The 15,601-nt window shown below is 39.9% G+C and overlaps 2 long non-coding RNA genes across 2 annotated transcripts; one reads left to right on the top strand and one right to left on the bottom strand.

Moving 5' to 3' along the window:
• Window positions 1-1,796: 1,796 nt before the first annotated feature.
• On the top strand, window positions 1,797-2,383 carry LOC116694822 (uncharacterized). Its single transcript, XR_004333277.1, has 2 exons — window positions 1,797-2,071; window positions 2,292-2,383. It is a non-coding gene; the product is annotated as an uncharacterized LOC116694822 (long non-coding RNA).
• A 1,930-nt stretch (window positions 2,384-4,313) lies between these two features.
• On the bottom strand, window positions 4,314-7,956 carry LOC116694806 (uncharacterized). The gene is made up of 2 exons (XR_004333271.1): window positions 7,685-7,956; window positions 4,314-5,813 (listed from the first exon to the last, which is right to left on the bottom strand). It is a non-coding gene; the product is annotated as an uncharacterized LOC116694806 (long non-coding RNA).
• Between the last annotated feature and the right edge of the window lie 7,645 nt (window positions 7,957-15,601).

The raw sequence follows: 15,601 nt of genomic DNA, 5'->3' as shown, positions 1-15,601 counted from the left end.
TTCTTTCCCCCTTTCATACAATACAACACAAAATACGATAGAACCGCTGTGGAAGAAAAATACAATCGCATCCTGGCCCAAGACCGGGGCAGCAGAGATACGCAGTCGAATACAGGACGGGTCCCAGAGACCCGAAGGCCGATGCCGCGGTAGTAGAAAACTACAACCGCATTCTGCCCCGGGTCCCAGAGACCCGACCGCATTCTGCCCCGGGTCCCAGAGACCCGACAGCATTCTGCCCCGGGTCCCAGAGAGCCGACAGCCGAGGCAGCGACTGTAGCCTAGAGCTACAGTCGAATGCTCTCGCCATGCTGATAAGCAGTTATTTGCAGCAATGTCCCAGTGAAGTGTGAAAACAATATAGAATATACAATTAAAAAGTCTTGGAAAGAGTGTAACATGTTTATTTTCGTAGTCTTGTTGTTGTGTGTGCAGATCGTAGATTGTTATTCCTCCTCAGGAGGTCCTGCGTTAGTCGCAGAATCGGCTGCGTCGCTGATGCAGGTTTCATCAGATGTAGCCACGTTAATATGGAACAACACAAGCATAACATTCAGAAATGAGCAAACTATGTATGGCAAAATGGTTACTATAACAGTTTTTTAACGTTTTTCAAATTGATTGCAACAACTGTGGTCACGAATTTACCCGTGACTCCATCTGGAAAATTATTCGCGATATCGTAATTTTGACCCTCTGGTTTTACCGTTGGACACACCTCGCATGAGACGAGACCGGATGAGACGGGACGGACGAGATGGGATGCTCCAGGCTGCAGCCATACCCGTCTCAGATGTGGACGCGATATTAAACCAGCAGAAAGATTCAGGTAAACACGTCATAAACAGGTCAACCTCTGTAGGGGGGTCGGGGAAAGAAGGAGCAGCATGCGAAGCAACATAGCCGGCACCTCTGTAGCAGCTAAACACATCTTCTAACTGCCACTGGTACAGCCAAGCTGTAACCAAGGTCTGTGCTGAAGCTCTGTAGCTCAGTGGCGGTTCTACACGGAGGCCTAGCGAGGCTCGTGCCTCTGTAGACATGTCCCTAGCTACCCCTGTGCTGTCCAAACAAAAAATATGAATTTGTTATGATTTTACACACAAGCGCCTAAAGCAGAACTCATGTGCAACGCAACATTCTGCACGGGTAAATTAGACCGCACCCATAGCCTGCTGTCTCTCCCCGATGGGAGTTGAGTGCAGATTTGAGTCGCGCATGCATCACTTTGCGAAAAGTAGCCTACAAGATGCTAACAATGCTAATGCTGTTTCAAGTATTTTATTCATTAGCATGATAGTTGTTGCAAGCGTTTACATCAAAAAGTAAAAGTAAGAGAGATATTTTTTTAAGTATTTTATTCCAGACACAAGCTTTTGTTTTGAAAAGTAGAAGCTCAGGGCCATAGAGGCACCAGGTGGGATGGCAGAAGAATTTTTTTAGTTTGCTTATAATCTGCATTATTTTATAGACGGACATTTTCATTCATAAGTATGATAGTCTGCATTTATCTTGTAGACATATTTTTTGAAGTATTTTATTTATTTGTATGACAGCCATTACTGTTTAGTTAAAAAAAAACACCAAACATTTCAAGTATTTTATTCATTAGCATGATAGTTGACGCAAACAGACGCAAGCTTTTATTTTGAAAAGCAGAAGCTCGGGGATGGTACCAGGCGGGATGGCATGACACAGAATGCTCCAGGCTGCAGCCATATGTCTTGAGTAAGGAGGGATGGTTAGGAAACAAATTGTAATGCATGCCCCTACGTTTTTATTTCTAATATTTATCATCAAACAAGTAAGGGACATAGTGTCCTTTTTTTGACCCAGTAAACAAAAAAGAGAGAAAAACTGCAGATCAGGGAGTTGTGGAGCAGGAAGAGTGAGAGCCAGAGGAGTCGGTGGAGGTTGGAGAGAGGGCATGTGATGAAAGTGAGGGCTCAGACACAGAGTGATATTCCAGAGGGTGACGAGGATGAAGAAGAGGGGGACGAGGAAGAAAACATTCAAGGACAGAGAGAGGGACAGCAAGTGGATCCGTGGGCATCTAGTACTGCCCCGTCAGGTTTGTGATGAAGGTTCTTACTATTTACAAAGCAGTGCAATTATAATTTCATTGGAGGTCTACTGTGTGTCCCTAAAATGTTTGTATGTCAATATTGCTCTGTTTTTTTTTTTAAGTAAATACTTTTTAAATACATTTTGAAATACATTCTTATATACATGCATAAGTAAATACATGTTGTGCATACATGAATACATGTTTGCTGCACATCTTTCTACAGATATCAGCAAGTCCAAGAATGATGTACCAGTACAGCCCAACTGGAATGTATTCCCAACAGTTTTGATGGGGGACAGAAGACGGAGCTTCAGGCCAAGCTGCTATAATCTTCATGGCTTGAGTATTCTGGCATGATGGACTCTACATATTGATATACATGTGGACATTTTTCATTTTTTATGGCCTACCTTTCTTGCACCTGCACTCACTTGTACAATATAAATGTGTACTGTATACAATTGTAAAGTCAAATAAAGTTTATAATTGCTAAAAATCATTTTTTGACATTTTTTTAATGTGCCCCTCATTGCTCAAACAGCCAAAAACTGGTTTTGTAGATTAGTAGATTATTGGAATTTAATTTGTGATGCCAACAGTATTTTTTTAAGCACAAATTAGCAAAAGCTGTGACTTAGTACCCCCATGCGTCCTTGCGTTTATGCATTCACACACGCACACCAAACACTTGACCTCCATGCCAAACTTTAGCTTCCTAGGGCGTAAACTGTGGCCACAAAAAGCTGGAGAAACTTTTTACAGCTACCAGAGCAAGCTATAGAGCTGCTGATCAAAATTTGACATCTCCTTTCAGAATCAGTGGCCAAAACATAAGAGCTAAATGAGAAGAACTCCGAAGTCTTTTACACACTGCAACCTAGAGATGATTTATGCTTCGATTAAACTGAGCAGTGCAGCACTCTGTCTTGTGAAATAATAAGATTGTTCAAAATAAGCGGTCTGTGACTGTTTTTGTTAGATTGTCAGGAAACATGTAAGTCAGCCACACAAAAACCTGTTTCTCTTCCATGACTGCAGTTCATGTCTAGACTGGATGAATCAAATGTTGTCTTCAGGCTCAAATTTGTCTGAATGTTTAATTGTTGATTTTCATGCAGATAATTTGTAGTTTGTGAGATGGATTCTTTTGATAAATGCTGAGATGTTGCAATATTATCTGACACAGAGCTTGTTTTGTCTTTCTGCTTTCTTCAGCTATATTTTACAGTGGCCAACAGGCAAATTAACAAAAGACCTTCATTAATCCGACAACACATTTGCAGCATTTAGCAAACACACAACACAAGCATATACACACAACACAATCAATTACACAAACGCACTGTGAATATAGAAACAAAGCAAAAAGAAAAGCCCAAAAACAAACCCCCCAAAAAAAGAAGTTTGATTGTGTAATCTGGATGCAGCGTTTGTTTTGTCGATGCATTTGTTTTGGGGGATTGTGTGTTTTGTCTATTTGCATGTGTTTCATAAAGTTGCTGTTTGTTTGCCCACCGTAGTATTTCATATTCAAAGCCACACTGTGAGTGTTTTCACATCACAGGTCTTTGGGATATTGCAACCAAACTTTGAATCAACAACTGCAAATCTGTTTTCTATCCCTCATCTGGCACGCTGCTGTGTATCTTATTGCAGAGCGTCGTTCACAGTAACAAATTCTGTTTCTAATTTGATGAGTTTTGGAGAATCAATGAAATCTTCACCTCAACATCACTGTGGATTCAATTAAAAGCAGATGTATTGCTGAAGTTACACTTTTCTGTAAATGTTGTGCCATATTGAGTGTAGATGATAATTCACAGCACATAAGTCTTTTTCTTATCAAACTATTCACTTGCTACATGAGTCAGGGTATTGATGTCATTGCACGACAATCATCTTTCTGAGTTATACATCCGTTTTTCCATTCTCTGGGCATGACGCATGCAGTGTGTCACAATGTGTACGAGCAATGTAGGGTAAGTTAGGATAAGACTTGCAGGCTTGTTCTGCGGAAGCGTCTCCAGGGGGGCCGCTCTGCTCCCTCCCTCACCACATGCTTGTTGGACGGAACAGCAGCTATTCCTGCCAAGACCCAGCTGGAGACCGTTTCCACATGGTCACAAAACTTCAGGGGAAAAGAAACTAAAAGTAGATGTTTGAACATGGAGCACAGCCTCAAAAGATAATAAAGGACAGCAGGGTTTAGAGTCCGCTGGGATGAAGACAAGGAACAAAGTCACTGTTGAAGCGGGAGTCATGTTTTTCTCACCATTGTTTTATTTAATATTGAACAAAATGTTTTTTAAAGACACAACTATAACTGAAACTTTTGTACAGCACAGTACTGCACATTTGCATAGTGCAGGGATCATAAAGGTGCATTGTTGCTTAATTCATCTCATCTCCAGGGCTAACCCAAGATGAAAAATGCCTTAATTAACACAAATTAACAAAAGAGAGAAATTGAAATACAATACACATTGTTTTAGGTATTACAGCATGGAAAAGTCATGTCATAATAAAAAAAGTATTTAAAAAAATAAATTTCCTTTTGACACTGCAGACATAAAAATGATTTACATTTCCGATGTGATTTCACCTTTTTAAATTAATTAAATATAGTCATTTCTAGATCTGCCTTCGGTGTTGGTTTCTCAGCAGCATTGGAAAGCAAAGTATTTGTGAATATTTAAAGAAAGATCCAGATCCATTTTCAGTTCATTTTGGGGTCTCCTCACAACTTTTCTTTATTTCAATTTTTTTTTTTTAAGATAATTTTTGGGGTATTTCTAGGCCTTCATTTTCACATGACAGATGAGAGGGGAGAAATAGGGGAATGACATGCAGCCAAGGGTCGCTGTTGAGGAGTTAACCTCTATATATGCGTACTTGCTCTACCAACTGAGTTAACCTGGGCTCCTCCACCCAATTTTTATTATGTCAATTTACATCTTCCACATTTGGGCCCTCAGATGAGTCTCGTATCAAAAATCAGGGAGTGTATCCTTCAATATATTGAAATGGTCGGGACCCAAAACCTAAAGAGAGTTGACAATTTCCATTTGTTTGGGGCCCCCCTGGTGGCTGAGCGCCCCTACGCAACCATTTAGTTTGCTCACACCTCCAGCTGCTCATTTGTCTTGTCTGCCCTTGATATTTTTCCCTTTTCATCTTTTGTTTCATTCATTTAGTACTTCAAAGGAAATATATGTGACTTTTGGAAAGTGGCTTTACTCAATTACTTCTTACACATAAATTAATCACGTAACATGGGGCTGATGTCAAAGTATGCATGCTGCAGGGGTAACTGAGTACATCCAGTGGTGGAGGTAATCTGTTCCCCCCATTAATCCTTCCTTTGGCTCATACCAGACCTGCAAACAGGGATTGTGCAACCAACAAGTCCAGCAGGTTGTGGTTAAAACGCAGTGATGAGTCACAGTTTCTTTGGTCAGTTAAAGTAAGTGATATATCTGAGAGTTCAACTGGAACCCAGGGTGCGTAGGTAGATGGAGCCACAGGCGTTACCCCGGGGCTTGTGTGCACCATCCAACGGCGGTGGCCCCTGAGGGGCCCGTGGAGAGGGTAGGGAGCCGGCTGGGAGAGCTCTCTGATGAAGTCCACATACTTCTCCATGGTGTGTGTGGAATAATCCTGGTCTTCGTCCTCTGCGTTGCTCTCCTGCATCTCATTGATGGTGGGAAGTCTGTCCACCGTGGAGAGGAGGCACCTGGGCTTCATCCTGCAGAGAAATGCATGTCCTTTAATGCTGCTATTGTTATACTGTGATGTTAAAGGTGATTCTATCTTTTTTTATCAAAAAGGATATCCTGCGCTCCCGTGAGCCATTACCTCCTTGAGACTATAGAACCAATTGCAATACTTGTTGACAATAACTTCTGGGTAAAAAAAAACCTGCGTCACGTACAAACAAATTAACGGATGAACACTCTGGCCATGTTTAATGCTTTCATACGTCAACACTTTCACTAACAGTACGTTGGAGCCTTTATTTACCTGTTGGGCCCGGACTAAAGAAAATGACACCACCCAAACTAGCAGTCAGTCCAACCGGTGGTGAGACGTTGCTGTTCCTAACCCTAGATGTGGTTTATCAAAGGCGCTAGCAAAGCAACACAGGACAGAGGGGAAAAAACAGCAGAGATGACAGATAGGTCGGCTAAACGACTAAAAATGACAAAAGAAATAAACCAGTTTGCCATTTTCCAAATCTCTGCTATAGCAGTAATGGCAGAGTCAAATGGATTTAATCAGTGGGAAGAACCTGAAAGGGCAATTGTCAAAATTTGAGACAGAGTAGTTTGTGACGTAAAGATCCTCCCAAATAGTGACAAGTAGTTGGAATGTTTTTTTTATGGCGGCAGCATTCATTCCCAACCCCACACCCTGCCGCCAGCCTCCCATCAAAAGAATGTCTCTTTTAAAAGTGTTATTATTATTTGGAGTTTTTTAGTTTGCTTTTTGATTATTTACTGTAATGTATATACATCTAAATGGACCAGTTCTTACAAGTAAATTGCATCTAAAAAAATCAACAGCTGCTAAACTAAAGTAACTTCCTCAAAACATTAGACATTTTAAAATAGACATTTTTGACATTTCAGTCTGCATCTTTGAGACCTTTTAAACCAATGGATTCAAAATGGGATACAAACTAGTTCCATGTGTCGGCTATTAAATGGTGTAGCTGTTATCTCTGCAGCCCAAAGAGAAAATGTGTCAGTCACGGTACTGCTTCTTCACATGTGTAATGAGGACTAACAAAGCATGTTTAGGGTGAATCAGGTGATTCCAAACTTGTTTCTGATTGGAGAAATTGGACGTGTTACAACCTGACCCGTGTTACAAGTATCCCCGGTCTACCCTATCTATGTTTTTTCTATTTGTAACGTTTTACTTCCCAGAAACCTTCTTAATAGAATATTACCACAGACCTGACAAATAAAGCATTGCAATTTGTTTCTCCCAAAATGAGGATTTAAATGTCTTTTCAAAGCCCTCTTCATGTTGTCAGGAACATTTTTGTGCACAAACAGAATCCTGGTTGAGAATAATTGAATCTAAAAGCAATATAATTATCCTCAGAGTTCTGCAATGTAAAGTAGTGCTGCAACTTATTATCATTTTTCATCTGTTGGTTATTTTCTTGATTAATGGATTAGTTGTTTGGTCTATATGTCAGAAAATGGGGAAAAATATCGTTCAGTGTTTCCCAAAGCCCAAGACAGCGTCCTCAAATGTCTTGTTTTTTCCACAAGTCAAAGATATTCAATCTACTGTCAAAGAGGAGTGAAGAAATCAGAATATACTCACATTTAAGAAGCTGGAATCAGAGATTTTTTTATAAAAATATATATGCAATATATATAAAATTACTCAAACCAATTTATCAGTTATCAAAATATCAGTCCTCTAATTTAATAGTTGATTAATTGTTGTAGCTCTGACTTAAACTGCCCTTGGGTTGTTAAAACTCCAAAATACCCAAAAATAAAGAGGGAAATAAATACAAAGAACCTGACCTCTTTAGGAGTATTAAAAAATAAAATATATAATTTGTTTTTACAGATGTCCATCCAAACACAGTCTTACCTAGAAGTGTCTCTGTGATTCTTCCCGATGACAGTTAGTCTTGTGACAGCAATTCTTTCTCTGTGTCTTTCTACCTCTCTTTCTGCCACAGCTCCCTTGCTCCCTTGTTCTCCTCCCTATCACCCAGCAGTCTGTGGATGTCAACTGGGCTCACAGCATGTACAGAACGCGTTACGAAGGTGTAAAGCAGCGAGCGCTGTCGGATGATAAGCCAAGCCAGGGAAGCTTTCATAATGCATTAGCCAGACTTGGCCAACACAACAGAGCCAATTATAGCCATCAGAGCCCAGTCAGGCTGTAATGGTGGATGTGGGTTGGGATGTGTTATACAACACGAGGGGAACAGAGTGGTCAAGGGGTGCCGAGGTGATCAATAGGTGAGTTATCAATAGGGAAATGTCATTATCTCCTATCCAGACAGCTCGTGGCTGCAAAAGCAACAGCTGGAAGTAGAATTGGAACTGGAATTAGTTTAATTTAGAAAAAGATTGTAGGTTTGGTTTCAAATCAGATGCTACTTCACTTCTGGTTACTCACGTGATGCAGAACCTGACATGGCTCTGCTTGTTCTTGAAAGTTTTTTTTATTTTCAAACAGGACTTGATCCTCAGTCTGTGTTTATTTGACCCATCCCCCACCCCAACCTGCCTGCTCTTGTACTTTGTTACCTTACTTCTAGTCTATGTCCTTGAATGTCTACTTCTGGGATTGCTCGAAGGCAGAAGAAAATTCTGCCGGATGCGTCACAGATGTCCGTTTACTTCCACATTCTTTGTGTTGGCGTTCTAACCTCCGGTGGATTTCTGAAGACTCTGGCTACCTGGTCCTCAGATCTCTGCTGGGTAAATCCAGACAGCTAGCTAGACTATCTGTCCAATCTGAGTTTTCTCTGACACAGCAAGTTCCTTCCCGAGGCTATTTTACAGGGGCACCGTAGTGGAGTGTAGCACCGCCCATGACGATTGTGATTGGTTTAAAGAAATGCCAATAAACCAGAGCACCATATCTTCCCATCCTGGAAAGAATAATATACGTTCTAAATAGATGTTCCTTACAGACAGGTAAGGAAACAAGTGCACAAACATAATAAATGCAATTGTGTCCACCTACACAGTCTCTACATGGAAATCTCAACACCATCATCAAAACACCAAATGAGGAGACAGCTTTTAAAAGGCTGCTGTCTCTACGACAATCTATGACAAGGTGCAGTGAAGCTGTTTTGGGGGATATCACCCATGTGTATTTCACCACCAGACCTTTGGGAATGCTTTGTCTCACTGAACTAATCTACATCCAGTAGATCTACTGACTGACTAAGACCACTGTCAAGCCTGCCAACATACTCGTAGTCTCACACTGTTGTGGCTGAGTACATCAACTGTTACAGTAAATTCATTTTAGTCACTGTCTAGAAACTGAACCAGCTGACATTCTCTCAGTGAAAGTCACTCTTGTTTTTAAATCATTAATGTATTTTACTGTCCACTAGAAAAGCCAAGACCAAAATGAATCAACTGCACACCACTCTTTCTCAGGGTGAGACAGATGGTGAGTATTAGAAAGAAAGACAGAAAGAAAGAAAGAAAGAAAGACACCCCCCCCCCCCCACACACACACACACACACACACACACACACACACAAATATGAGACTGCCCTCCCTCAGTGGCGGATGCAGAACAAAGATCATCAAGGTTACCTATTTCCAACAAGGCCCCATGGGTGGGCCTGGATTGTATTAGCATTAGCTACTGTCAACCAGCACCTTTACTGTAGGCACCAAGGCACTTTTCCTCTTTGTTCCCCCTACAGGTTTGGAGTGGAGTTTTCCATTACTGTTACCATTACCATTATTCTTGTGTCTCATTCAAATGAGTTAATGAACCACTGAAATTATTTTGGAAACATTATTTAAAGGTACAAAAGATTCTTTGGTGTTGGATCGATCGCTATTGAAGTCCATCACTTTCAATAAATAAGGTATCTGTTGTATAACTGTGTTGCAAAGTGGGATGTATTCAATGACAAAACATTGGCGTGTAGCAAAAAAAAAGTTGTATTACGTTTACTGAGAACCACATTAGTTTTTTGATCAAGCAGCAATTACGATCTATATTTAAGACGGGAGCAGAGAAGGAAGTACGGTGATGACGTATCGTGACGGCTGCGGATCAGCTCCACAGCACGTTGCGCGCCGCGCTTCGCCGTCCTTCAATACCCACCAGGTCTGGATTTGTTGCGGAAAGGCTGCGCCCGTGACTGACAGCTGAAGTCTCGAGGACCCACGAGATCTGGCGAATTCACGTAGAATAGAACAACAAAAACAACAACAGTTTGTGTCCATCCAGAGAGAAGGGTGGAAACATCTCTGTGCTGTTTTCAAGGTGAAGTGCAATGCATGATATTGCTTTCTTTGTCGCACATCACAGAGGCTTACATCTAAATTAGGCTGCCATTTAAGAAACAAATTCAATTAAAAGAGGATTGTATTAGATTACGATATACAAACACATATTTCTTCATTTGTTTTTCATAGACTAAATACACCTAATGGAAGCGAAAGTATTTCTGCCAACTTGCGGAAGCCCAAAGCAGACTGCTTAGCAACACAATTTATTTGCTTAAGAAGAAACAAAGAAAACCTAATTAATCTTGAATTGCACAGCATCATATTATTTTGCATCGCGGTGAATCGCATGGTGCTGAATCGAATTGTGTTAAACTGCACTGCATCGCAATGCAGGAGTGAATCGTATCATTTTGTATCGGTAGTTGCAGCATATGTATCTTTAACGTATCAGACCAGAAAATGTAATGAGAAAACAGCTGGAAATGTTCAAGGAATGAACATTCTGCACTAAGTGCAACTTGCACAATAGGTTTACCTATAATTAAAACCATACAAGTAGTTCCTAACTTTCTATATTTACTAATATTTCTGTTTTCTATATTCGTATTCTATCCTATTTATTTATTTATTTATCCTATTGAAATATTTATTACTTCATGAACATTGTATCCTATTTTATGTGAGCTGTGTGTATGATATTTTGCTGCCGTGACACTGTAATTTCCCATTTTTGGGATCAAGAAAAATCCATCCATCCATCCATCCATGTATCTAAAAAGTGGATTTTAAGGTGTGAAATGTCCAGCAAACTGTATTAAATGACAAAATCTAAGCCAACCAAGAGAAAACAATCCAAAACTAGAAGAATACTGTTGCATAAAATATATTTAGCAGTGTTAGTGTGGTTGGTCTTACACAGTGTTCGCAGACAAAGTAGCCTTATTTTCTGAAATATTTATAATTACAAAGGCTCCTTACAAAAATTCTGTGAGCAGCCTTTTATATACCCTCTGAATAAAGAAACCCAGCTGAATGTGTTAAGCAGTGTCTGCTTTATTAAAATTCTTCCATAATTTGCCTAAAACTGTCACCAATTTTAACCACCAGTGATATGAATTTGTTTTAAAACAATGACATTCATGAACAAAATACTATGATAAGAGATCTTCCTTGAGAAAGTACCTCCATCTCTGACCAGCATAGTCAACGCTTCACAAGAAGACTTGAAAAACAACAATTGTTACAGTAATAAATGTCAGCCAAAGTTGAGTCAGACATCAAGGAAATTATTAATAAATTAGTATTCTGCACCATCTAAGTGATCTGCTAGCACTCAGTGAAAGTCACTCTCCATAGGAACCACCCAAGTTATTGTGTACAAACATCCTTCACAAGTCCTCTGTGGTTTAGACGTTTCATCCATGTCTCACTTTGCCGGTCTGTTACAGTTCCAGGAAGAATGTACATCAGTAACTGAGGAACTTCATTGGAATTGTTAGTGGTAACTGGATGGGAAGCGCAGTTCCAGCACTGTGATCATACATTTCCATCACCCTTGCTGTGGCTTTCATTTCACGGTGTTACTATGAAATGAGTGGTGGAAGTTCTTAGATCTTTCACTTAAGTAAAAGTATTAAATACAATACCACAGTGTAGAAATACTTATGTACTACAGTCAAAACCAGAATAATGATGAGTTTGCAGAGTCGTAAGTAACTTAAGTTATCAAAAAATGTGAAGTAGAACTATAAAAAAAGATTAAATGGAAATGCACTTTGTTACATTCCATCTATCTATCTATCTATCTATCTATCTATCTATCTATCTATCTATCTATCTATCTATCTATCTATCTATCTATTTATTCAATTTCAATTCAATTCAATTCAATTTTATTTATAGTATCAATTCATAACAAGAGTTATCTCAAGACACTTTACAGATAGACCACACTCCAGAATTTACAAGGACCCAACAGTTCTAGTTTCCTCCAGAGCAAGCAACAGTGCGACAGTGGCGAGGAAAAACTTCCTTTTAGGCAGAAACCTCGGTCAGACCCAGGCTCTTGGTAGGCGGTGTCTGACGGGCCGGTTGGGGTTAGAATGAAGAGTGGCAATAACAAAAATAGAAAAAATTAGTAGTTGTAGCAGTTCTTTGTAGTAGTTCATGGCATAGCAGGACGCTGTGCGGCATTACAAGGCACAGCAGGACGTAGCAGGACGTAGCAGGACGTTGCAGGACGTAGCAGGCGTAGCAGGACGTAGCAGGACGTAGCAGGACGTAGCAGAGCACCGCAGTGTTTATCTATCTATCTATCTATCTATCTATCTATCTATCTATCTATCTATCTATTATCTATTTATCTATCTATCCATCTATCCATCTATCTATCTATCTATCTATCTATCCATCTATCTATCTATTTATCTATCTATCTATCTATCTATCTATCTATCCATCTATCTATCTATCTATCTATCTATCTATTTATCTATCTGTCTATCTTTAAATAAGATTGTTGCTGATATAGACACCAGCTGAGAGATGGACTGCAGATTTTTTGACCGCCTGCTTCCACGCAGCGAAGTTAAACCCGTAGAGCCCCCCCCCCCCCCCCCCCAACACACACACACAGATGCCTTGCTTTATGGTACAGTTTTTCTCAATCACTTTGGCACAATCATAAAATGACTATTAAACTTTGTCACACTATGACTATTTTTATGAACATTAGGTCAGTTGTTCACATGACTGTAGTCATTTACATTTGCTTTGGCACTAATTGCACTGAGTTAGCCTTACAGATCAAAATAGTTTCCATTCATTTTCTGTTAAATCGTGTTACTCTCAAATGAAACAAATAACATGTTCATTGTGTAAATCCCTACATGCTCAATATAAACCTACAATCACAATAACCTGACACACATGTACACGATAATTGATAGTTGAGATAAGACATTTCCACACAAAGCAGGTCACAAAGAGCGGTGTGCAAATGTACCACGTGGTGTAAGGATTGTGCAACTGAGTTTTGATAATTGTTTATTCCAGTTAACAATTGTCAAAAGACAAGTTTGTTTTAGTAAATGTGCCAAATTGATTGTAAAAACATGTAAATGTGGCAGCAAGTCCTCATTAAAATCTGGTTAAAATCATTAAAATCACAGTTAAGTTTCCGTGAAAATAACTGTGAGAAATTTGCATTAACACTGGTCTTTACGTCTGCAGCACTCTTTCCTCACTAAGACTGTTACCGCCGACAAATCCACTAAGAGTTGACCTCAGGGACACACAGCTAACTATATAACAGTGTACACTAAGCTGGCATGCTAATGTGCTATTTGAGGCACATTTCTTAGTCAACACAGCCCAACATAACCCTGAGATTGAGGCCAGAGCTGGAAATAGATGCTGCCATGATTAAGAATAGACTGCGTGGCTCAGGTGCTGCAGCATTAAGGAGGACTGAGACGGGCCTGTCACCTGATCTAACGGTTGACCACCTGATGACCTGGCTAATCAGGTTAGTTTTTTTTCCAGTAAGTTAGTTAAGTAAGTAGGTAAACTTTGACATTGATGAAAGAATTTAATGCTCCTTTGCCACAAAACCGATGAATCAGATGGAATTACCAGCTGTTTTCTTACATTAGATGGAATTGTTGATTGTCTTACCAAAAAGTTATAAAAGCATCACATCTCTCATATTGCATGCTAACTAGAGGCTAAATCTGGCCTTTGTACCCCTTAAAATTACAAGTAATTGTTATTCTCCTATAGCAAAGTAAACAAACAAGATATAATGTGTTAATAAACTAATAAGTAAATAAAGCTTTAGAGGTGCTGATAGGTGGATTTCTTTTTACTTTGGACTGAGCCAGGCTACCTGTTTCTTTGTGTTTCCAGTCTAACTGCAAAGCTAAGCTAACCAGCTGCTGGCTGTATATCTGGGGACAGATGAGAGCAGAATAAACTTCTCATCTAATGCTTAGCAAGAATAGATAATAAGCCCTTTTTCAAAAAATATCAAACTGCTTTTTTTTAATTACAATGTTGGTTAAATTTTAAAACAACAAAAACTTTAGAGAAGTCACTTCATTTTTATTTATTTATTTTTGGGGGGGGGGGGATTTCATTATAAAGCCGTTTTAAAGCCTGATGACAGAAGACATCAAACATGTCGTTTGGCATATAATACCATAATACTCTAAAGGGCTCCCAGGTTAAGTGGGCTCGGCTCGATGCATCTCAATACTGTACAACATGATTATAAACATAACTAATGACCTCTACTGTAGGTGAAATATAGACATGACTTAAAAACTTGAATAATAATTTAAAATAATATAAATTCACTAGTACTGCAGTAAAACACTTCTTTTTTTTTTATTGAAACTGTCATGATGGACTTCTGAGGATTTGTGCTGAGGATGAAGTGGTGGTGGGACGTCGGTAACACCACCTGTCCTTAAGTTAGGAAGATACCCCTGAGAGGAATGCAGAGGTAGGCCTACTTAAAGCTATTGTGCGTAGTTTCTGTCTCCCTCAAGAGGAATTATTTTTTGGGGCATTTTAGGCCTTTATTCCCACAGGACAGATGAAGACATGAAAGGGGAGAGAGAGGGGGAATTACATGCAGCAAAGAGCCGCAGGTCAGAGTCGAACCCGCGTCTGCTGCATCAAAGAGTAAACCTCTGTAAATGTGCTACTCTACCAGCTGAGCTAACCCCTGCCACGGCTCAAGAGATATTCTAAGCGATGACACATTGGGGTGGTAGTAGCTCAGTACATAGGGAGTTGGGTTGGGAACCGGAGGGTTACTGGTTCAAGTCCCCGTACGGACCAAAGTATGGTGGTGAACTGGTAGCTGGAGAAGTGCCAGTTCACCTCCTGGGCACTGCAAAGGTGCTCTTGAGCAAGGCACCGAACCCCCAACCGCTCGGGGCACCTTTCCATGGGCAGCCCCCCCACTCTGACATCTCTCCATTAGTGCATGTGTGTGTAATTCAGGCCTGTGTGTAATGTGTGTAATAACAACAGAGTGAAAAGTGTAGTTTCCCCTTGTGGGATTAATAAAATTAAAAAAAATTTAAAAAAATAACTCTCCACGCTACTGCATGACTGGATGGCTGCATAGTGCCCCCAACTGGTCAGAAGGGACTACTACACACTGTTTGACCTCATCTGAGATGGGCGTCCTTGTTAAATCATGCAAGGGCAAACAAACAATCAACAGTTAGTTTATTTTGGAATGTTTGTTTGTGTAGAAGCAGAAGAAAGTAAAACTCACAGAAACATTACTGAACCCCAGAATATAAACAGTAGGGGTGTGCAACATGGACCAGCTAAACGTCCATACACAAAATATTTTAGCAAAACTCAGTTGCACATCCTTACACACGTGGTACATTTGCACACGCTCTTTGGACTGCTTGTGTGGAAATGTTTATTCAACTATCAATTATGTGTACAGTGTGACAGGTTATTGTGATTGTTGGTCTATATTGAGCATGTAGGGATTTACACAATGAAAATGTGAACAGTTTCATTTGAGAGTAATACGAT

This window comes from Etheostoma spectabile, chromosome 2 (genome assembly GCF_008692095.1).
Source record: "Etheostoma spectabile isolate EspeVRDwgs_2016 chromosome 2, UIUC_Espe_1.0, whole genome shotgun sequence".
Lineage (NCBI taxonomy): Eukaryota > Metazoa > Chordata > Actinopteri > Perciformes > Percidae > Etheostoma > Etheostoma spectabile.
This window is presented reverse-complemented; position numbering and strand designations above follow the sequence as displayed.